General features: G+C 38.8%; 1 pseudogene; it reads left to right on the top strand.

The window, feature by feature from the left end:
* The window catches only part of LOC114651193 (mesencephalic astrocyte-derived neurotrophic factor-like), a 38,178-nt pseudogene extending 15,581 nt beyond the window's left edge, over positions 1-22,597 (top strand).
* Positions 22,598-22,919: the final 322 nt, after the last annotated feature.

Here is a 22,919-nt window from a genome sequence, read left to right as displayed (position 1 = left end):
AATCTGTTTTTGCATTGTCAGTCTGGGATATTGAGTGTTGCTTGATGAGGGTAAAAAATAAGTAATTTGAGCATGAGGCTGAAACATAACAAAATGTGAAAAAATAAAGGGATCTAAAAACTTTCTGAATGCACTATAGCAGTAGTATTACCAAGTGTGGGGAGCACAGTGAAATTCTTACTTGCATGTCCAACCAACATATAGCATGTTGCCACTCTCTGTTGCTGTGAGGAACAAGAACATATTAAAAGACCAAACTCCATTTTATTTGATAGAAAGCACAAATAAGCTGTTTCCATACCACTTGTCCAGTAATACTCTTGTGGAAAAAAATATGAACATCTAGTGTTTTATCTGTTTAGCCAGGATATCCTCAAAGGTTCTTCTTGTGTGTTGAATCCTGCATAAGTCTATCACTGCCCAGGGGTTTTTGCTTCTCAGCAGTAGCTGCTGCGGTCTACCTTTTATGCGGTGTTTAAGACAGAAAGTCATATGTCATTGGTGGCAGTTGAAATAACATTGATCTTATTCAAAACAAAATCATTGCAGCTTAATATATGCTGTATAATATATACAAAAATTCATCATTCAAAGGAGCAGTATAACTTTGTAGTTCAATCAAAAAAACTCTGGTAACTGATTATTTCATTTCAAGAATGAAGAACTAGAAACTGTTGTCCCCTGTCACCAATTCAATTTGCCATTGATATTGAACCTTTTACCACCTGTTTACATAAGCAAGTTGAGTTTTGAGTAATTTATGAAGGAAGGGTTTGAAACAAATGTTTCTCTCTATAGAGATGATATGGTGTTATATTTTTCTAATCCAAATTCATAACTGCCATATGCATTAAGTGCATTAAAGGAGATTTTTAAAACCTCAGGATCAATCTGAATCAAAGCATTTTGTTTATTTTCATGTCTTTTTTTCGACACCATATTGTTTCTATAGGGCATCGCCATTTTGTGAACTTGTGTCTTCCAGTTGTTATGGTTACCAGTAATGCACAATGTGTGTTGTCATCAGTGCTACAGAGTAAAAGGTCAACACTCCCGAGTCATCTGAGATTGGATAAAGATACTTTATGTGTACAGTGTGGTTTGCTTTATAAAATTTGACTTTGTAGTAGGGCGGCACGGTGGCACAGTGGGTAGCGCTGCTGACTCGCAGTTAGGAGACCCGGGTTCGCCTCCCGGGTCCTCCCTGCATGGAGTTTGCATGTTCTCCCCATGTCTGCGTGGGTTTCCTCCCACAGTACAAAGACATGCAGGTTAGGTGCATTGGCGATCTAAATTGTCCCTAGTGTGCGTGCGTGTGTGCCCTGCCTGGAATTTGTTTCCTGCCTTGTGCCCTGTGTTGGCTGGGATTGGCTCCAGCAGACCCCCGTGACTTCTCATGTTGTTTTCCGGTTATAAATTTTGGTTTCTGACTAGTCTTTGGAAAAAGATAGAATTGAGCTTTTTGGGCCACAAACTTTCATTTTTTTCTGTCTTTCCCCTCAAGGCATTAAAAGAAGAACTCCACTCTGATCCCGAGAAGAGTGTGTAATCTGCAAACAGGATCTCTATCTGTATGGGCTTGGGGAGAAACCAGCTGACTGTGGGAACCAGCCCGGACACAGACAGGCAGACACCGAAGGTTTAAACACCACACACGGTTTGTTATACATATTTGCTATTTACAAGTACCACGCACAACCCAGTGCCCCTGCACCACACACCCTCAAGTCCGGGTCTCTTTCAATGCCTCTCTCTCTCTTCACTGCCTCCACTGCTCTCCTTTGAGCTCTGTCCTCTTCCACCCGACTCCAGCTGACGAATGGAGGGAGGCAGCCCCTTTTCAGTCCACCCGGACATGTTTCAGGTGCCTCTTAATGAGCTTCCGGCAGCACTTCCTGGTGAGGCGGAAGTGCTGCCCTTGCACCCGGAAGCACTCTGGGTGTACACGGTTCCTGGAGTGGCAGCACTTCCTGGTGTGGCGGAAGTGCTGATGTCCAGGGCTTCACAGGCATCTGGGCAACCCCTGGCGGTGACCATGAGCCACTATAGGGTTGAGCTTCCATGCTCTGTTCCTGTGGTCCTCATGCCAACCAGGGTGGCCGCCCTCTCATGGTCCAGAGGAGGCGTAGTCCCTCTTCCAGTCCTTCTCGGCGTCCCAGCTGGGTACCGCCCCCACCCACTCGCCATACTGCCCCACCACCAGCTGAGACCCCTATGGACCAGCGGCCCATCCCACGAGGGCAAGTCTCCCATGGCGGGGAGCTCACACATGTCAGTCCAGGGCCCGGTCCTGCAAAATACAAGCTAGAACAAAGGGCGGAGACATTGCCTTGCCGCCGCCACTTGGCGTCTCTCTGTCTCATACACAGGCAATGCTCCCCCCTCCGACCGGTACCCCAGCACTTGCCACTTCGGCCCCCCCTCTGAAACCACCATGCCCCCTGGGTTGGGACATCTGACGGGGCCGCTCGCACCCCCGTCTTCCCAGCCAGCTTCGGGACTTCCCTCTGTTTCCGAAGAGGGTGGCCCGTCACCGGTCGTGAGCTCCCAGCCCCACGTCCTTCTCAATTGGAGGAGCCGGCTCTCTTCTTCCGGGTCCTCTTCTTTCTCTGGGACGCCATGACTGTTTGGGTCTCCCTATGGGTAAGGAAGAGACCCCATGCCGTCGGCATCCCTGTAGAGTGGCGTGAGAACGACGCTGGCACACAGCAGCTGGTGTCCTGACTGCCCTCTCGCTCTCTCCACCCTCACCACGCGATCGGTCATCACCGCCGCATCCACTATCGGAGCCCCTGCTACTTGAATCCAATCAGCAACATCACGGTTCTTTTAGCTGGGGTCTCACTTTTTTTGTACAGTGCAGGTAGTAAGAACCGCGTCACTCCGGCCAGAGAATCCAGCATCGCCATCCTCATGACATAGAGACAAAATTTTAGTCCCCAACATTAAAATTCATTTATTCATAAGAAGCTCCTTTGAGTCTGATTAAGAAGGGCCTTGAACTCTAGTAGCTTTAATTTAAATCTTAAAGCTAAGTTCATATCTTTATAGTGCTGTTTAGTGCAACATTACTCCTCCTCAACCCTATGGTTACAAAATATTAGTAAATCCTTCTTTAAATAATTGGATACAATAATTTGGAACACAAAGATGTCACAAACTAAAATAATAATACTGCAGAGATCTAACACAGAGGTGGCCATACCATTACCTAATTTCCTCTACTTCTGCTCTGTTGTTCAAAGGCATGCACGTTATACACATCTTGCTGCCATAAAAGTAAAAGTGAGCTGCAGCAAAGTAAGCGTGCAATAGTCTTCATCTTGGACTGTTTAATTGTGCAGAACACAATGCTGTGTTAAATTCACTATGAGGAACTATTGTGGAGTCACTTCATTAAAAGAAAAATATTAATACTTATCATTCTTCTGCAATTCACTGTAAATCTGTATCATTTAATATATGGTAGAGGCATTGCATAGCTGTTTCCATGTACTGAAAATGGGAGTTTTATTGTAACAGAGCTAAAATAAATCACCACGACCTGAGGGACGTCTATAATTTCATACAACCTATTCTGTTTTTACATTGAAGACAGCAATGAAAATATTTTAAAAGGGCAAACCTACTTTCTCAACAACTTAAATATGTCAATATTATTAAGAAATGCACCCGCTTTTGAAATATAATGGCCTGAAAAGTAATTTTAGCACAGCAAACTTAAGTCAAAATAAAATGTAATATTGTACAGAAAGTCGAAGAACAGGCGTAAAAAGAATTATATCTTACATACACTTTAAATTGCACTCACTAAATATAATTATTATTATGATTATTATTTTTGCATTTAGGATAAATTGACCTTAGTCATTGGGCTTTTCAGTTTTCTCTAAAAAGCCTGAAGAAATATTTTTTCAGCTGTTAGTCTTGAGCATATTATTTTAATACATTTTAATAGGGTTCTTAGTATCTGCAGTTAAATAGTTTACTTCTCTGGTTGGAAATATCATACAAAGTGAGGATTTTTCCAACTCAAAGAAAATGTGTATGTAGAACATATTTCTTTGAAAGTCTGCTTCTAATGCCAGCCTTTGAACCATTTAAGGTTCTATAAACTCCCAAACTTCTATGATGCAGCTCTTCAGCTTTGTTATGTTATGCTGCTTGGTAATATTTTCATGTGTGCTTTGTGAAGTATCATGTAGAATATTCTTTGTAAAAAGTGTTACTTGATATAAAGGATGATTTACAGAGATTAGATTTGGACAGGGTGCTTGACATAAGCAAGCTGAACTCTTTAATTTAATTGTTTCATTCGGTCATCCATGACAGTGATATAGACTTTGGATTACACTGCAAAAAATGAAATCTAAGGAAGTGAAAAGTATATATACCATGACATTAAATCTTGTTTTTCTTATTGTAAGAATTATTGATTTATCAATCTTACTTTAAGAAATCTTGTTAAGTAAGTTTTGCTTACCCCTTTGGCAGATATCTTTTGCTAAATAAAAGCAAAATTTAAAGTTTTTTGTCTAGTTTTTGCATATGCATTTTTTTCAGTGTACATATTGGTACAAAAGTATAAAAGTAATATGCCTTTGTCTTATCTTAAATTGCATAAAGGACCATCAATACAGCAGTAAAATGTGCAACACAAATAATATCAATCAGAAAACAAAAATGGAATATTATTTTCTCAACTCTTACACTATTATTATTTAAAGCACCTATTTAAAACTATGAGGATATATGCCATGTAGCTCTCTTTGGATCTATCCCTCAAAGGTCTCTTTACAGCCTTGCAATAAGAAAGATTTTTAATGTCATTTTTCATAGCATTTCTGAACTCACATTACAAAACTCTGTCAGATGGGCAAAAGATCATCCTGAGCGAAGTAAATGATACATTAATTTACATGGAAAATATTCGTCTCTTTTCTAAATATTTATTAAATCATGATGTTAAATGTCACTGAAAATCAGAATGTAAATTGAACCATTTGATTTCCATACATCTGATGTATAAAATCTCCAGACAGATGGTCAGTTCAATAAGTACAGGAAGAAGTATTGTTTCCCACAGAAAAGACTAAAATGTACAAGAATGTCCTTTACAAGTTACGGGCCTTTGATTTTTTTTTTCATTCATCAAGGTGTTTTGATTTTAAAAAATTATATAGATTCTAAACATTATAAGCATTGCTGCTAATTCAATCTATAATAATAATAAAATTAATAATAACAATAATAATAATAATGTTCATTCTGGTAAGCAGATGGAAAAGCTACACTGCAGCTTTTCCTTAAGCTTTCATTCAGCTAAATGGGCTAATTTTCCGGGCCAAATCCACTAATTCATCTACTGTAGTGCAGACATCATGTTTCACAAGTTCTTATTTAATTTCTGGTGCAAGACCTTTCTTACATAACACAATTAATGCAGATTCTTCAAATCCTAATTAAGTTGCATGTGAAATGCCACAATATATTCTCTCACTGACTTGGACCCTTGTTAAATTCCAGCAATCTGTTAGTAACAACTTCAGACCATACTGGAATTTAAAAAAACATTCCTAAATTCTTTTATAAATGCATCAACAGACTGCATCATACATAGTGGAAGTCATTTCCAGAAGGTTATAATTCAGTAATGACATTATGTATGCTATGCAGACACAATTAGTTGCAAAAGTGCATGGATGTAAATCAAACACCATACGGGACTGGATTAAAAAAAACTGTATTTGTGTGGGTCACCAGTATAACAGGTGAGGTGAGGAGTACCGGTAGATGTCTATTTTGTATGACAGCATGCAGCTGATTGTTGTTGTCTGTTTTTTGCAGAAAGTTATTTAATTCTGCTACTATCTGGTGTAGAGATATTATAGCATTACTATAGTAAATTTGATTGATTTATAATCAAGAAGATGGCTACGCAAGAAGATGGCATAATAATATAGGATTTGAAAAAGAAATGTTAACTTCGTTAATTAAACATCAGTTTTGCCTTTGACAATACCAGTAATTAATCAAATAATTCGGCAAGGCTCCTAATTTATTTACCTTTCCTTTCTCTGTTATAGAAGGGAGTTAGACAAGGTAACTGAGGCTGTCATGTTTTTCCTCTGGCTGGAATTCACAGTGGTATTTGTTTGTTTTGTCTAATTTTGCATTATTTATTTATATTAATATTTCTTTTGTTTAGATATATTTTCCTTTATGTTTATTTGTAAGGGGAACTGGCCAAGGTTATGTCCCTTGTGTTTTGTGGGTGGTTCCCCAAGGGACATGTCAGTCACCACCAGGAATAGCCCTCCACCCTATTTATGGGAGGGCCTTCCATAGTTCCTGACAGCTCATTTCGAACACGTCAGGGAGTGGAACCAGTCAGTCAGTCATTTTCCAACCCGCTATATCCTAACACAGGGTCACGGGGGTCTGCTGGAGCCAATCCCAGCCAGCACAGGAACAAATCCCTGGGCAGGGCAGCCCACCGCAGGTCACACACACCCACACACCAAGCACACACTAGGGACAATTTAGGATCGCCAGTGCACCTAACCCGCATATCTTTGGACTGTGGGAGGAAACCCACGCAGACACGGGGAGAACATGCAAACTCCATGCATGGAGGATCCAGGAAGCAAACCACTTCTCCTTACTGCAAGGCAGAAGCACTACCACTGTGCCACTGTGCCGCCCAGGGAGTGGAGTGTATCTTGTAATTTACTGTGCTTTTCCTATTGCCTTGTGATGTTTTCATCAACATATTTGGATTCAATATTGGGACTGTGTTTAAGGATCTTTCAATCTGTGCTTTGTTTTGGCTACGCCTCTGAATTCTGTTTGCTGTTTTTGCCTTGCATTTGCAGGCAATCTTTGAGCTTTTCTTGTATTGCATTACCTTTTTGCTAAAATAAACCTTTCATTTTATAAAGATTTCTCAAGGCCCTTTTGAGTCTAGTCAGGGTTTTGATGATATTCCACCCCCCATAGGTCAACCTTTGAAGTGTTTTTGTGTAAGTTTTGTGCTTTTAGGACACCCCAGTCATGACAGAGACATACTCATTTTAGAAAAAGAAAAACACAATTTATTGATAAACACAAGGTTTACAGAGTTATCATAAAAGCAAATATATATATATATATATTATAATAAAAAAATCCTGGGGCAAGACAACACTTTTTAGCCTGGGACGAGATGTGACTTTTTCAGAGATACTGTACTTTCAACTTTTGCAAGACGAGACTTTTTGCCAAGAGATTTAACCACGCCCTGGGCCGGAAATAAAAGACAAAGAGTAGATGACAAAGCAGAGCATTGTAAAGAATTCAAAAACGTTGGTGCGATACACATGCAGAGCAGGTTAGAGATAATGAAAGTACTAAAATTCAAAAGTCTCAAAAAAATGATAGCAAAGATTGCATTAGCGCAAACAAACATATAATTAGCGCATTATTCTGTGAAATAACGGAACAGTGAAAAGAGATCAAATATATTGTTCAGATTTAAACTTTAAGTTGGAGACTTGTAGATCGTCTAATTCATGTTGCCATCACGAAAAAGTAGTGTTTCTCCCCAATGAAGAGGCCAATCCATGAGAATTAAAAGATTTGTTGTTTGGTGAAAGTGAAATCCACATACGCAAGCGGCAGAGATGTGGCAGGCTGGGGGATAGGCGAGCGACGCAAGAAGGGGGTTAAGCCCCCTAGTGTATATATAGTTAGGTCAATAAATATTTTTCTAATTTTGGTTCTGTACATTACCACAATGAATTTTAAATGAAACAACTCAGATGCAGTTGAAGTGCAGACTTTCAGCTTTAATTCAGTGGGGTGAACAAAATGATTGCATAAAAATGTGAGGCAACTAAAGCATTTTTTTAACACAATCCCTTCATTTCAGGGGCTCAAAAATTAATTGGACAAATTAAATAACTGGAAATAAAATGTTCATTTCTAATACTTGGTTGAAAACCCATTGCTTGCAATGACAGCCTGAAGTCTTGAACTCATGGACATCACCAGATGCTGGGTTTCCTCCTTTTTAATGCTCTGCCAGGCCTTTACTGCAGCGGCTTTCAGTTGCTGTTTGTTTGTGGGCCTTTCTGTCTGAAGTTTAGTCTTCAACAAGTGAAATGCATGCTCAATTGGGTTAAGATCAGGTGACTGACTTGGCCATTCAAGAATTTCCCACTTCTTTGCTTTAATAAACTCCTGGGTTGCTTTGGCTGTATATTTTGGGTCATTGTCCATCTGTATCATGAAACGCTGCCCAATCAATTTCACGGCATTTAGCTGGATGTGAGCAGACAGTATGTCTCTGAACACCTCAGAATTCATTCGGCTGCTTCTGTCCTGTGTTACATCATTAATAAACACTAGTATCCCAGTGCCACTGGCAGCCATGCACGCCCAAGCCATCACACTGCCTCCACCGTGTTTTACAGGTGATGTGGTATGCTTTGGATAATGAGCTGTTCCACGCCTTCTCCATACTTTTTTCTTGCCATCATTCTGGTAGAGGTTGATCTTGGTTTCATCTGTCCAAAGAATGTTTTTCCAGAACTGTGCTGGCTGTTTTAGATGTTCTTTAGCAAAGTCCAATCTAGCCTTTCTATTCTTGAGGCTTATGAGTGGCTTGCACCTTGTAGTGCACCCTCTGTATTTACTTTCATGCAGTCTTCTCTCTATGGTAGACTTGGATATCGATATGCCTACCCCCTGGAGAGTGTTGTTCACTTGGTTGGCTGTTGTGAAAGGGTTTCTCTTCACCATGGAAATTATTCTGCGATCATCCACCACTGTTGTCTTCCATGGACGTCCATGTCTTTTTGCATTGCGGAGTTCACCAGTGCTTGCTTTCTTTCTCAGGATGCACCAAACTGTAGATTTTGCCACTCGTAATATTGTACCAATTTCTCAGATGAGTTTTTTCTGTTTTTGCAGCTTAAGGATGGCTTCTTTCACCTGCATGGAGAGCTCCTTTGACCGCATGTTGTCTGTTCACAGCAAAATCTTCCACATGCAAGCACCACACCTCAAATCAACTCCAGGCCTTTTATCTGCTTAATTGATAATGACATAACGACAGACTTGCCCACACCTGCCCATGAAATAGCCTTTGAGTCAATTGTTCAATTACTTTTGAGCCCCTGAAATGAAGGGATACAGTACATAATTAATGTTGTGAACTTGAGAGTTCCATTAAAAAAAAACTAAAAAAAATATTACAAAAAGCCCTCCGAGAGGAAGAGCCAATCAACCTGCATCTTGTATGACAAAGGGGCAAATGAAGAATCTTTATAAAATAAAATATTTATTAACAAAAATGCCCAATGGCACAAAAGCTCCAAGAAGCACAAAAGATCAAGGAGGAGTTGCTTTAGTTCAATAGTTAATCCACAGGCGAACAAATCCCCCCCCCCCCCCCCCCCAAGTGCAAATAATGTACCACAATGAAATTTGGATTTTACTCAGACTTTATAAGGTTGAGGACAGTCCCTTGACTGAGAGGGATAGGTGGCCCCACTTCTTGGGGTCCACCCACAAAATACATGGAACATAATAGAAGCATGGACACATGAAAATTAAATACACAAAACTAATAAAAATACTGCCTAATGTAAATAATTAACATAAATAACAATATTAACACAAACAAAGGAACAAAACATGAGCAAAAAAAGACATAAAAAAGGAATCTGAACACCAGCCAGGGAAGGAACTCTAGCAGAAACATAACATAGTCCCCTTCTTAAGAGGTGGTTTTCAGACACCCCAACCAACTCCCAGTAGTCCAAATAAAACACATTTTTCCCCACTTTTAATGGTAAGAAGAGAAAACTTTAGCCCGGTGGGTAAGTCAAGGCAAGAAGACTTTGGCCTGGCAGGGTAGATGAGGCAATAAGACCTCATCTTGGTGGCCACAACTGGATATCAGGCAGCTGGTGGCAACAACTGAATAGAAATGAAGAATACATTATACACCTACTCACCTTGGGAAGTACAGGGCACAGGAGTCTTAACAGCATCTTGGTGCTTTGCAGCAACAATGCTGATTCCTAACTCTCATGTGAAAAAGCAGGCACCACCTCAAGACACTCAGCAACTTTCAGAGGAGACTTCTTTGCACAATCAGCATCATTCAGATGGCCTTTGGCACCCACTGTATCTTTTCGAGGCCCTTAGGCACCCTTATCAACTTTCGGTGGCTCCTTGACACCCTCAACAGCTTTCAGGGGCATGATTTCAGTCAGAGTTACTTGGGGCCTCAGGTCCCTACTAACTGTGGCACGAAAATAAATAGAAGGCTAAAAGGATGAGACCTTAGGGAGGATGATGTAAAGGTATTGGTGAAAACAACTGGAGGAAATGACAGACCTGAAGCAGTGGCAAAATCAGGAGACTTGGCCACAACTGACGTGGCATTGGCAATCAGAGGCTTAGCTTTCCATTGAGTCTCAATGGCTCTAAAAGTATATACAGTGATCCCTCGCTATATCGCGCTTCGCCTTTCGCGGCTTCACTCTATCGCGGATTTTATATGTAAGCATATTTAAATATATATCGCGAATTTTTTGCTGGTTCGCGGATTTCTAAGGACAATGGGTCTTTTAATTTCTGGTACATGCTTCCTCAGTTGGTTTGCCCAGTTGATTTCATACAAGGGACGGTATTGGCAGATGGCTGAGAAGCTACCCAACTTACTTTTCTTTCTCTCTCACTTGCGCTGACTATCTGTGATCCTGACGTAGGGGGTGTGAGCAGGGGGGCTGTTCGCACACCTAGACGATACGGACGCTCGTCTAAAAATGCTGAAAGATTATCTTCACGTTGCTACCTTCTGTGTGCAGCTTTTAAGTATGCTGCACGGTGCTTCGCATACTTAAAAGCTCAAAGGGCACGTATTGATTTTTGACTTTGTTTCTCTCTCTCTCTCCCTGCTCCTGACGGAGGGGGTGTGAGCTGCCGCCTTCAACAGCTTTGTACCGGCGGTGCTTCGCATACTTAAGAGCCAAACAGCCCTATTGATTTGTTTGCTTTACTCTCTGTTTCCTTTGAAGAGGAAGATATGTTTGCATTCTTTTAATTGTGAGACTGAACTGTCATCTCTGTCTTGTCATGGAGCACAGTTTAAACTTTTGAAAAAGAGACAAATGTTTGTTTGCAGTGTTTGAATAACGTTCCTGTCTCTCTACAACCTCCTGTGTTTCTGCGCAAATCTGTGACCCAAGCATGACAATATAAAAATAACCATATAAACATATGGTTTCTACTTCGCGGATTTTCTTATTTCGCAGGTGGCTCTGGAACGCAACCCCCGCGATGGAGGAGGGATTACTGTAGCTCCAACAGGTACTGGATATTTCTCTCACATATTTGTACATCTTTATCTAAATCAAAACAAAAATGTCATCATCATCCAAATCCCTAAAGACAAGGCAAGGTAACAACAGCAACATTTATTTCTATCGCACATTTTCATACAAACAATGTAGCTCCAAGTGTTTTATAAGAGGTAATTACTTGCAAAGAAAAACAAATTCAAATTATGTAGGAAAAATTATTCATAAATAGTATACAAAAAATAAATAGTGCACACTTACATCAGACAGATATACAGTTAAGAGAAACAGAGTCCTTAAATATAGAATTTTCATAGAATGTAGAATTGTAGAAAAGGCGAATAATCAAAGGCAAAAAGACATTCAAGGCATCATAGTAATTTTGGAAATAGTTATCCACAGAATCCAAGGTGTTGCTACAAAGGGGCTTTTTTATTTTTCAGCAGTATATTCTGTCATGAACCTGCAAAAAGCCTCATAACAGGAACGTCCAACAATGTGCAGCTTATATGACAAAAGGGCAAATGAAGAATCTGTTTAAAAAATATATATATGATGAAAAATGCTCTGTAGCTTAAAAACTCCAAAAAGTACAAAGACCTGTGTCAAGAAAGAGAGTCAGCGGTAAAAAAAAATCTGGAGAATTATTAACAAATCTAAGCAACAATCACAGAGAACTCACCAACTCCCAATGCATACAATGTACTGCAAGGGAGAGCCATTTTAGAGTTCAGAGCCGTCTTTTGACAGAGATAAACAGATGGCCCCTCCACTTGGGGAACCTCCCACAAAATTCATGGAGCATAGTATAAGCATGAAACATAAATATTAAATACCCAAAACTAATAACAAATACATAATAATGCAAATAATTGACAAAAAAAGCAATATTAACACAACTGAATCAGACATGAGTAAAAAAAGACATAAAAAAGGAATTTGAAACCCCTGTTGGGAAGGAACCCTGGCCGAGACATAACAATTAGCCTGTAATAAAACCAAATCAACAGAAATAACAAAAAAAAAAATGAAAAATAATAATACAAAGACAACCAAAACAACAATAAAACATAAAACGCACATACCTGTACATTCACATTGATAAATACTGTAACAGTTACCAGAAATGCAAAGCATCACAATAATCAAAATCAAAAAATGGGATGGAATTCAAATGGTCAAAAAGCGTAATACCAAAAGTCAAAACCATTATTAGCAAGAATCCGTAAATACACACACACACGCAAATGCGAGTGGCAATTCTGTTTAGTTCTGAGGTTAATCCAAAAACTTTGTGTCACTGTTTTAAACCAGCAGTGCCATGACATCACACACATTTGAACATATTTATGATTGCTGGATGAATTGAATATTGGCCACCGAAGAATTCAAAAATAATCCAAAGAGCTTCTTTTTAATTGTTTCTCTACCCACTGAGTTGCAGTTTATTTGTTGTAACTGATGTGATCCTTTCTAATAACCAGCACTAATGAACCAGTGATGTAGAGAAGAAGGAATATTAAAATACAAAAGTCGTTTAATTACTAAAGAACTGTTAAAGCAGAGAATACCTAAACACCAGTACAATAGAAAAACTAGATCAGGATAAATAGAAAAATGCATAATTGAATATTTAGCACACCTGACATTTGCTATTGCTCTTGGAATCATTATTAAATTTATCATAAAGTTATATAATTAAAACAGTTTGCCTTAAATTCCTTCATCATATTTTAAGCAAAATAATTGATAACATTTGAGCACATTTAGAATGGATGCTTTGATTCCGGTGGCTAAACTTTCCCTAGCAGTTTATGCATATTGTTTTGCAGATTTTGCTGTTAGAGATGCTGCTGATTATTGCAGATCTCTCACTTTGAATTTCAATAATGCACTTTTTGTAGCTTGCATCTTTTACTGTGTCAAACTGTCCCAAGTTTTGATTAATTTGGGAAATGAAATGTGTATAATCTATAAAAAAATATTAAATGATCAAATCGATTGCATGACTTAATCCATGAATTAAGAGCTGAATACACAACATTCAATAAATTCTCATGTCTGGTTCTTATTTTTTGAAATAACTATTGTGAAGGTTAGCCCAGACACAGACAGACACGGACTCAGAATGTCCCACAAAAACACACGTTTATTAACGTTCTGCACAACAACACAGTGCACAAACTCCACAATGCTCAGTCCTTATCTCTTTACTGTCCTTTTCTTCTGCCACCTCCAGTCCTCTCTCGCAAGCTCTGTCCTTTGTCTCCCAACTCCGGCTCCCCGCGTGGAGTGAAGCGGCCTCTTTTATACTGCATCTGGAAGTGCTCCAGGTGCTCCTCAATCAAGTTCCAGGTTTGGCGGAAGTGCTGCATGGGAATCTGGATCCTCTTCTGGCAGCACTTCCGAGTGTGGTGAAAGTGCTGCAGACCATGGCTTTGGAGCTGTCCAGGAGCCCCAATGTGAACCAGGGGGGCTGCCCTATCATGTCCCGGGGGCGGTACTGCTGGTGATATGTCCACTCCCCCAGACCTTTCCTCAAAAGGGCGTCCCAACCGGGCAAGGTCCCGACTGTCCATCACACTATCCATACCCAGGATAAATTAGAACACTGGAAAAAGTCTGGGGGTTGTACAATATGCAGCAACCAGTTCTGTTACATGTTCTGTTTTTATGGATCCAACTTCTAGGGTTTGGATAAGACTGGTAGTCCTGTCTGTCTGGAGTTCAACTGCTCTACTGATGGTTTCATTCAGATACTTCACTTTTCCTCCAACTTATGCAAAAACATATTTGTTGTCCTGATTTGCATGATTTTCAGGACTTGTGAGGTTCAAATATTTTTTTCTTGTTTTCTAAATGTTTTTTGGTATGTTTGCAATGGTGGAGAATTCACAATCTTTAATTGTTTACATTATGTAATTATTCTGGGACAAAGTTAATTTTGTTTTGTGTTCGTGATACTATTTTGTTTTCATTTTCAGACACCATTGCTAAGATTGTATTTCTGAAAGTTGCACGATATGTTATTACACTTGTGATGCTTTAAAAGCTAGTGCCTCATTCTATGCAGAGTCCAAGACTATGAATACCAAGTAAAAGATTTCTCTCTGATTTATTAATTCAGCATTTATTGGTTGTTTGACTCCTGGTAAAGTTTCTCCGTCTTGATATAGGCTCATATTTTGGCCCTGGCAATTGTGTTTAGGAATATTTGGTTTTTCTGTCAAGTGTGTTTTTTACTTAACAACAACAACAACATTTATTTATATAGCACATTTTCATACAAAAAAGTAGCTCAAAGTGCTTTACATAATGAAGAAAAGAAAAAATAAGAAATTTAAAATAAGACAACATTAGTTAACATAGAAAAAGAGTAAGGTCCGATGGCCAGGGGGGACAGAAAAAACAAAAAAAACAAAACTCCAGACGGCTGGAGAAAAAAATGAAATCTGCAGGGGTTCCAGGCCATGAGGACCGCCCAGTTCGCCTCTGGGGCACTCTACCTAACATAAATGAAATAGTCCTCTTTGTATTTAGGGTTCTCACGGAAAGACTTGATGATGATGGTCATGCAGACTTCTGGCTATTAATCCATCACTGTTGGAACATCACGGTGCTTTAAGTAGATGGTGGTGGTGCAAGCCACCACCAAAAGGACACTGGAAAAGGAAACAGAAGAGAGAGTAGGGGTTAGTACAGATTTTAGAGCCACCATGAATAGTTATTATAATGAATTGGATATACAGAGTATCAGGATTAAATTACAGTGAAGTTATGAGAAGGCCATGTTAAAATAATGTGTTTTCAGCAGTTTTTTAAAGTGCTCCACTGTATTAGCCTGGCGAATTCCTATTGGCAGGCTATTCCAGATTTTAGGTGCATAAAACTTAAGGTTTATATTCTGATCTACAAATATTTGTATTGTGGTGGCACATATTAATTTCTGGCATAACACTAGTTAGATTAACTGAGGATTCTAAATTGGTCCCGTGTTGGAGTGTCCATGAGTCGATTCCTTTATTGTGTCTGGTGCTGCTGAGATTTACTCTGATGACGTAATACCGAATCGAACTGAGCAGGTTTAAAAATGTTTTGCTATTACTTTTTACAATATGTAAATTAATGAATATGTCTTGAACTTTTCCAATCATAATTTAAGGCATTATGCCCATCCATCCATCCATTATCCAACCCGCTATATCCTAACTACAGGGTCACGGGGATCTGCTGGAGCCAGTCCCAGCCAACAGAGGGTGCAAGGCAGAAAACAAACCCCGGGCAGGGCGCCAGCCCACCGCAGGATACACACACCAACACACCAACCACACACTAGGGACAATTTAGAATCACTAATGCACCTAACCTGCATGTCTTTAGACTATGGGAGGAAACCGGAGTACCCAGAGGAAACCCATGCAAACTCCATGCAGGGAGGACCCGGGAAGCAAACCCGCTTATATCCTAGCCAACACAGGGCGCAAGGCAGGAAACAAACCCCCGGGCAGGGCGCCAGCCCACCACAGGGTAGATTTCTTGATTTGGGTATTTTGAGTACTGAAATCTGCCTCTCTTGTGGCTCTTCGTTATCAACTCTCTTAACAGCAGTCTTTTTCACCTCCTTTTGATGGGGTGTGACACATCATTTACTTTGCAAATTTTGCAATTCATATTTTTACAAATGTAGCTGACAATTCCTTACATAGACTCCTACACTATCGCCCTAACTTAACAAGAGAGAGCACGCTCAAAGCCTACAACAATGTATCGTTCACCATCTACATCTAGTCCATTGATGTCTTCAAATGTCAATGTATAATCTAATATTACAAAAAGGTTTTTCTTTTGTAATAGTTTATGTTTATTTTGAACATGTGCAATGTGCTTTCTGCACATGGAGCATACATTTATATGTTGTGACGGACAGCCGGGTCCCATGCCTGGCAGGGACACCCCTGCTGCATCTGTTCCGGGGGAGCAACCATGGGCAGCTCAATACCTCCCCCGGGACGCTTGGTGGCAGCCTCCCTGGCAGACAGTGATCCCCCAACCTGTTGCATGGCTCCATGGGAGATGGAGTCTTCCACAGCCTCGTTGGAAGCTCGGATGGCCGCTAGGGTGAGCTGCATGGAGTCAACAGCCCGGCTGGATGAATCTTCAGCCCCACCCGGAAGTGCAATTAGGACCAGGTGGTCAAACACCTGGAACGCTTCCAGGTGGGCTATAAAAAGGGATACAATGTTTAATAGGGGTCTTTTTAAGAGACATTTTGGCTGTAGATAGTTTATTGTAATCAGAAGCTTGCTCGCTGTCTGATCAGGTTAACGAGAGTACCTCTGATCTTCGCAATTCAAAATCACTGCCCCTACTTTGAGTGCTACCTTCATGAGGAATTGAATTGGTTTTGAAATGTGACACTCCCTGAACCGTCTACTTGTTCCCACCCAATTTTAAGCAAAAGTCAGTTACAGTTGTCTCCATGTATGTATATTACATGTTTCTACTAGCATCTAATTCTACCCCATAACTTTCAAATCACATGATGGATATAAGAGATAGCAATTCAGTATATTCAGTGTCCAAGTTTATGATTATTTTTCTTAACATTCTACTACTCCCTATTGGTTAGCGATTTATTCAGGAAAAAATATTTATGATATAAGGTGAGCCAAAATGAAGTACCACATTTCTCAAAGTCATTGCGAGAGGAAGAGGCAGCCGAATGGGTTGAGGTGGGGGTCCTTTGATAGGGAATCCCTTATAGTTTTCAGTAGGCAACATGCCTTGGTCCAGTGTGCACCACATTTTCGCTGTCGAAGAGTTCTTCAAAAACAACAAACCCATCATCACTATGCAACGCCCCTTCTGAATGCACTTCAGCATTCCTGCTAAAGGTGACAATTCTTCAGTGGGTGGCTAAATTTTGACAGACAGGTACAACATTGAACAGAAAATCTCCAGGCTGTCCTTGGACAGTATGAACACCTGAAAACATCCAAGCTGTAAGGGCATCAATTTTGCACTTTCCTAGACATTCAGTGCACAAACATGCTTCTGCCTTAGGCAATTTCCAATGCGTCTTTGAGGAGGATTTTGCACGAGGACCTTCATTTCCATCCATACAAAATGATGGTAGTGCAGGAACTCACTGAGAGAGACTGGGAGAGCTGTAGAGTTGTGTGCGAACATTCTGCAAACTGTTCATCGAGTTGCCATCATCATGTGCAGCGATGAGGCACATTTCCCATTTGAAAGTTTGTGTAAATAAGCAAAACATTTGCTGTTGGGTTCAAACCAACCCTCGTGAACTTCATAAGAGACCCCTGCACAGAGAGCAGGTTACAGTTTGGTGCGCCATTACAGATTTTGGCATTGTAGGCCCTTGTTTTTTTTGAGGAGTGGGAGCAATGTTCACCATCACTTCAGAACATTACAGTACATTGAAATGCTAGAGCACTTTTTGTGGCCCCAACTGAAAGAAATGGATGTGGTGGATGCCTGGTTTCAACATGTTGGAGCAACACCTCATATGGCGCAGAGATCAGTTTTGCAGGAGATGTTTTTCCAAGGAAGCTGATCTCCCTGCACGGCGATGTCGGGTAGCCTTCAAATTTGCCTGATCTCACACAACATGCGATTTCTTCTTGTGGGGCTATCTGAAGTCAAAGGTATACACAAACCAACCTCAAACCTTGAAGCCCTCAAGGACGCTATTCACCCCAAAATCACCACTCTTTCCCTTGAAATGGCTGAACGAATCATGCAAGCGTTCAGAAATCATTGGGTATTGCTAATGATGGCCACCACCTTGAAGACATCATTTTTAAAACAGTGAAAAAAATCTGTTTTTTATACCCTTTCTTGTGTTGTAATGAAATGTATTTTATCTTGTAGCATTTTTGTAGAATAAACATTTCAAATGTGGTACTTCTTTTAGGTTCACCCTGTATTTATAGGAAACCAGGACTTTTGGTTTAGTCTTTTCACCAAGATTTCCTCAACTTTTGAACTGATACCAGATTTTTTGCTCCTTCTGTTTTTTTATCTTTTGCCTATTAAGGCTATTCTGTAGCTTTTCCTTTCGGTTAGCACTATTTCCTGGTCTATTATATTCTTTTGTCTCATTTTTTGGGCATTTAGGTTAATGCACCAGCAAGTTTTTCCAACATTGCCACTTCACAGACCATGGGAACACATCTTCATTGACATTATAATAGACATTCTACCTTCTCAAGGTAATCCCACCATTTTAGTAGTAATTGATAGATTTTCAAAATCTCCTCATCATGTACCCTTGAAAAACATCCCTCCGCGCAAGAGCCTGGCTAAGCAGAAAGTATCAGATGACGTGGTTTTTCAAAATCAAATGTGTCCAATTGTGATCTCTAGCTCATTTCCCACTTTGTTTTCAGAATAGGAAATAAGATCATTTATTTACTACCTAATATATGGTACATACTCAAATGTGTACCACTCACCTTTGCTTTAATCAGTGTACAAGTAACACCTCCTTAAGAATTCTTGCCTTTACGCTTAAAATTGTTCTGGTTGCTCCTGGCACTAGTCAATAAATCATATGAATTGGATAAAACAGGTTCAGGAACTAGTTTGAAGGATGGAAAGTTCCTATTGCCTCATTAATTCTACCCACACACGCTTTACTGATATATGATTTACAATAAAATAATTTCCACAATTTTCTACCAAGAACAAATTGAACAAATAAAGTGGTTCAGAATAACTGTTATTGATTCCTGTGCATAAAACCCAGCAGCATCATTTCACAGCAACAATGTTTTTCTTAAATAAATGATTTTGTAATTTTAAAAAAGTCAGCTGTATAAACAATATATATAAGGTAGAAAAATACTGATAAAAATATTTATGGGTACTAAACCTGTTTTGTAATAGTTTGCGTAGAAAAAAGAATTTAACGGTCTTTCTTTTGTAAGTATTTACACACTTTGGCATCGCTTACAAGTAATCTGTAAGGGGATTCTAAATAGAAGGATTTTTATCTTTTAATAATTGTAATGAAAATAACAACTGCTCTGCGACAGCAGCGTAATTTCAAGAAAATCGTGTTTGCAAAGCTCTGCCTGGGGCAAATTGATACATTCTCTTCTGCTGCAGCCACTTTCTTTACTGATTACAGGCCTCCAATAACAGTGTTTGCTGGACAGATTAGCCATTCTATTCTTCCATACAAGAGCCACTGTTCAAAGAACTGGGAGTACAGCTGCCTGGTTTACAGGCTTTAGCTCATTTTCCAAAGGGCCTGAATCGTGTGACCCAAGACTGCATGTGTGTAATAGAAAATCCAAATTAATCTTAATGGAGAATGTGTGCGTGAGTGTGTATGTGTGTGTGTGAGGGGGTAGCTGTTCAAAGTTGTTAATAAAGGAAAGCACTTAGATGCCAAAGTGAAACTTTTTGAGAAGTCATGGGAGAATGCCGGAAGACTTTGAAGATTAAAAGTAAGTAATAAAGTGTCCTTCTGGATTATCAGTTTATATGGATAAAAGTGGGTCTTCAAATGGCTGAATTAAATTGAAAAAAAAAAGAAAAAACTAATTTGGCAGACTTTTCCTTTGCTTTTATGTTTTTAGAATAAGACGTGTAAGCTTTTCAGAGAAGTAGACATTTTTGCAAAAAAAAAAAAAAACCTGTTAATTCCACCTATCATAGATGTGGATGACACCATATCCGTTACTGGGATGAACAACAACTTATCATTTACATGGACCATTAGCAAGAGCTTTTAGGGGGGCTGTGATGTGGAAGCAAAACTAGATTTTTGTTGAAAATTGTTTGCAATTAAATTACTATACAGTTTTCTTGAAATGTCAAATGGGCAAAAATATGTGGAGCCTGAGCAATGGCTATTTATAAGTTGAATATATGAAGACTGAAGGTGTTTACCATAATAGACCAAAAATTTAATAGGTTTTAGATATTTCTGTAAACACAATTGTTTGATCAGTAAAGCGTCATTTAGTAGTGAACTCTAAATTAGAGCTTTAGGTGTTATTTTGGTCAACTATGCAGCAAAGTTTAATATGATTACCCAAGAATTGCAACATGTCATGATTAAAGGGAATGTCTTACTTCAACAGTCTAAGGAGAGGAGACTATGTAGGAATCTAATGCTTTTCTTTGAAAACCTACAAAGTCAACACAGAAAGAATCCATTAGAATTCCACTGGATCAGCAGTAAAGCTGTCAGGTTCTACAAATGGCTGAGTGTTCTGATGGAATTGTATCCATTGTCTCTTTCTTCATAATGAGTCCTTTAACGTAGCGATCTATAATGACTGTGTTGTCATGATTTTACACATGGAGAGTGATCATGTGCATTATGATGTAATGTTATGGCCATTTTCGAGTGCCTACCAACATTAGTACCTTCCTAAGCAAAGCAAGCTTGACATATGGTTGTTTTTTTTTATCATACAAACAGTAGCATATGCCAAATCTATTGAACCAAATACTGCAATCTTTTCTTGTGCCTCTGAGTCACTGTTGAATGATAGGTGACTTGATTTTATGATGAATCCTCATAATGGCAAATCAGAACATTGTACCGATTTTTTTCTGGAAGGTTTCATTCCATTTTAAAAATTGTATATCATTTCTATCATTCTAATAGTGATGTCATCTTAATGTAATTTGGGGAATGTTTGGTTTTTACAGGCATTGCCATTTAGTGGGAGTTTTATTGTTTATACTTGTTTGTTGTTTCTATTCCTTTTGTCATTTATGCCACACAAAGGTCACGCAACATAACTCAGCATAACACTCTGCTTATATACTGTAAAATGGCAGTGTGTAACTTGTTATCCTAGTGTCAGATCAATTTCTTAAGAAAAAAATACAAAGGGGTAAAGAAAAAAGTTAGAGTTAGGACTTTTTCTGAAAGTTTTTTTTTGTTTAGAGTTTTGGCTTTGACAATCATAAGCTTTTATTGCTCTCAACCTCCAACCTGTTTTTGATTACTATTTTGCCAGGCCATTTTATGTTTTTTTTACTTTTAATGATGATCTGGCCAGCTGTCCGGTCTTCTGCACATTGTTTAAAACTGAATCAAATCAAAAAATTATCCACAAAACTATAAAAACAGCTACACTTGCATGAAAAATTATATAGTTACTGAATAGAGGGTAGATGTATTTTATAACAAAAATATGAAAAGAAAAAAGTGAAAAAAATGAAAAGGTAATTTTAATATAATGATTCAGTAAAAAGAATACAATAAATCCATTTTTGATAATGATGAACGAAACCATTCAAGAAAACAAATACATGCTGTCCATAATTATACAATATACAGCAAGCATGTGTCAGAAAAGAAGCAAACAATTTGAAAAGAGGACCAAATGTTAAGAAAGCATCCACATGGATAAATTCAAAATGGGTGACAAGGGGGTGATGAGATCGAAAGACCAGCTCCTAGCTTGGATGACTAGATGGGGAGAACACCAGCATCTGGTTGGGTTGACTGAACAGCGAGAAGACCACTTCCCCACTGGGATGACAGGATGGCAAGAAGACCACCTTCTGGATAGAATGCAGATGTGAGTTTTTTTCTCTTCAGTCCCCTTCTGAGTTATTTTTTTTATTTCCTTATAAATTCAGCAGCAATCTTATATTTTGGTGGGATTTCGTCAGCTTTCATGTTGTCTGTTCTATCAAGCCCCAGCTTGGCTTTAAAAAAAGGAAGAAAGTGTGGTATTTTGCCTTTATTTCTTTCTTCATCATGTGAAGCACTTTGAGCTACATTGTTTGTATGAAAATGTGCTATAGAAATAAATGTTGTTGTTGTTGTGTTGTGTCAGCTTATTGGGAAGGTTCTACCAGTCCCTAAAATGTAAGGATGTAAAATTCACCCTGGCAGGCAATTAAGAAAGAATTTCTTGGAGCATGCAAGGATGCCAAGGGGGTAGGAAACTGACTGTGCTATTGTATAGAAGCAAACATGGATACAGCAACCAAAATCAACAATGAGGTATCTAAACCTTTAAACTCACATGTACCTGTGGAAAAAAAATATGTCAAAATCTAAAGAAAAAAGATGACCAAATATGTTATTTAAGATGTCGTAAACAAGTGGATCTTAGCTTAGTGAACCTGAAAAAATGAAAAGTTTAAGATTTGAAAAAATCCTAGAAATATGGGGGAAGTCCTGCAAGGGATATGTGGAAAAAAATGAGTTTATGCACAAGATCCACAGTATGCCCCCAGTGTAGTCCATTGATTTCTGCATTTTTGAAAGACTTTAAAGCAGTTATCAATTCAAACCTAATGCTGTTTTATAATTTATTATTGGCCAAGTTTCCTTTGAAATTTAGTTTAAAAATAGCAATAAACAAGAAAATTTTATTTTAAATTAGCAAAGTAACTGCCAAATAGATCAAAACAAGAAAAAAAATTTAAAAAATCGAAAAAGATCTGTCTAAATATCCAAAGCGAACAAGTAATGATGCGTAATCAAGAAGCAGAACAAAAGAAATGAGCAAAAAAATAAATAAAATCACAAAAAACAGAAAATCAATACAAAACAGTAATACT

This window comes from Erpetoichthys calabaricus, chromosome 4, assembly GCF_900747795.2.
Source record: "Erpetoichthys calabaricus chromosome 4, fErpCal1.3, whole genome shotgun sequence".
Lineage (NCBI taxonomy): Eukaryota > Metazoa > Chordata > Cladistia > Polypteriformes > Polypteridae > Erpetoichthys > Erpetoichthys calabaricus.
The sequence above is the reverse complement of the archived record's forward strand: the minus strand, read 5'-3'. Positions and strand labels throughout refer to the sequence as shown.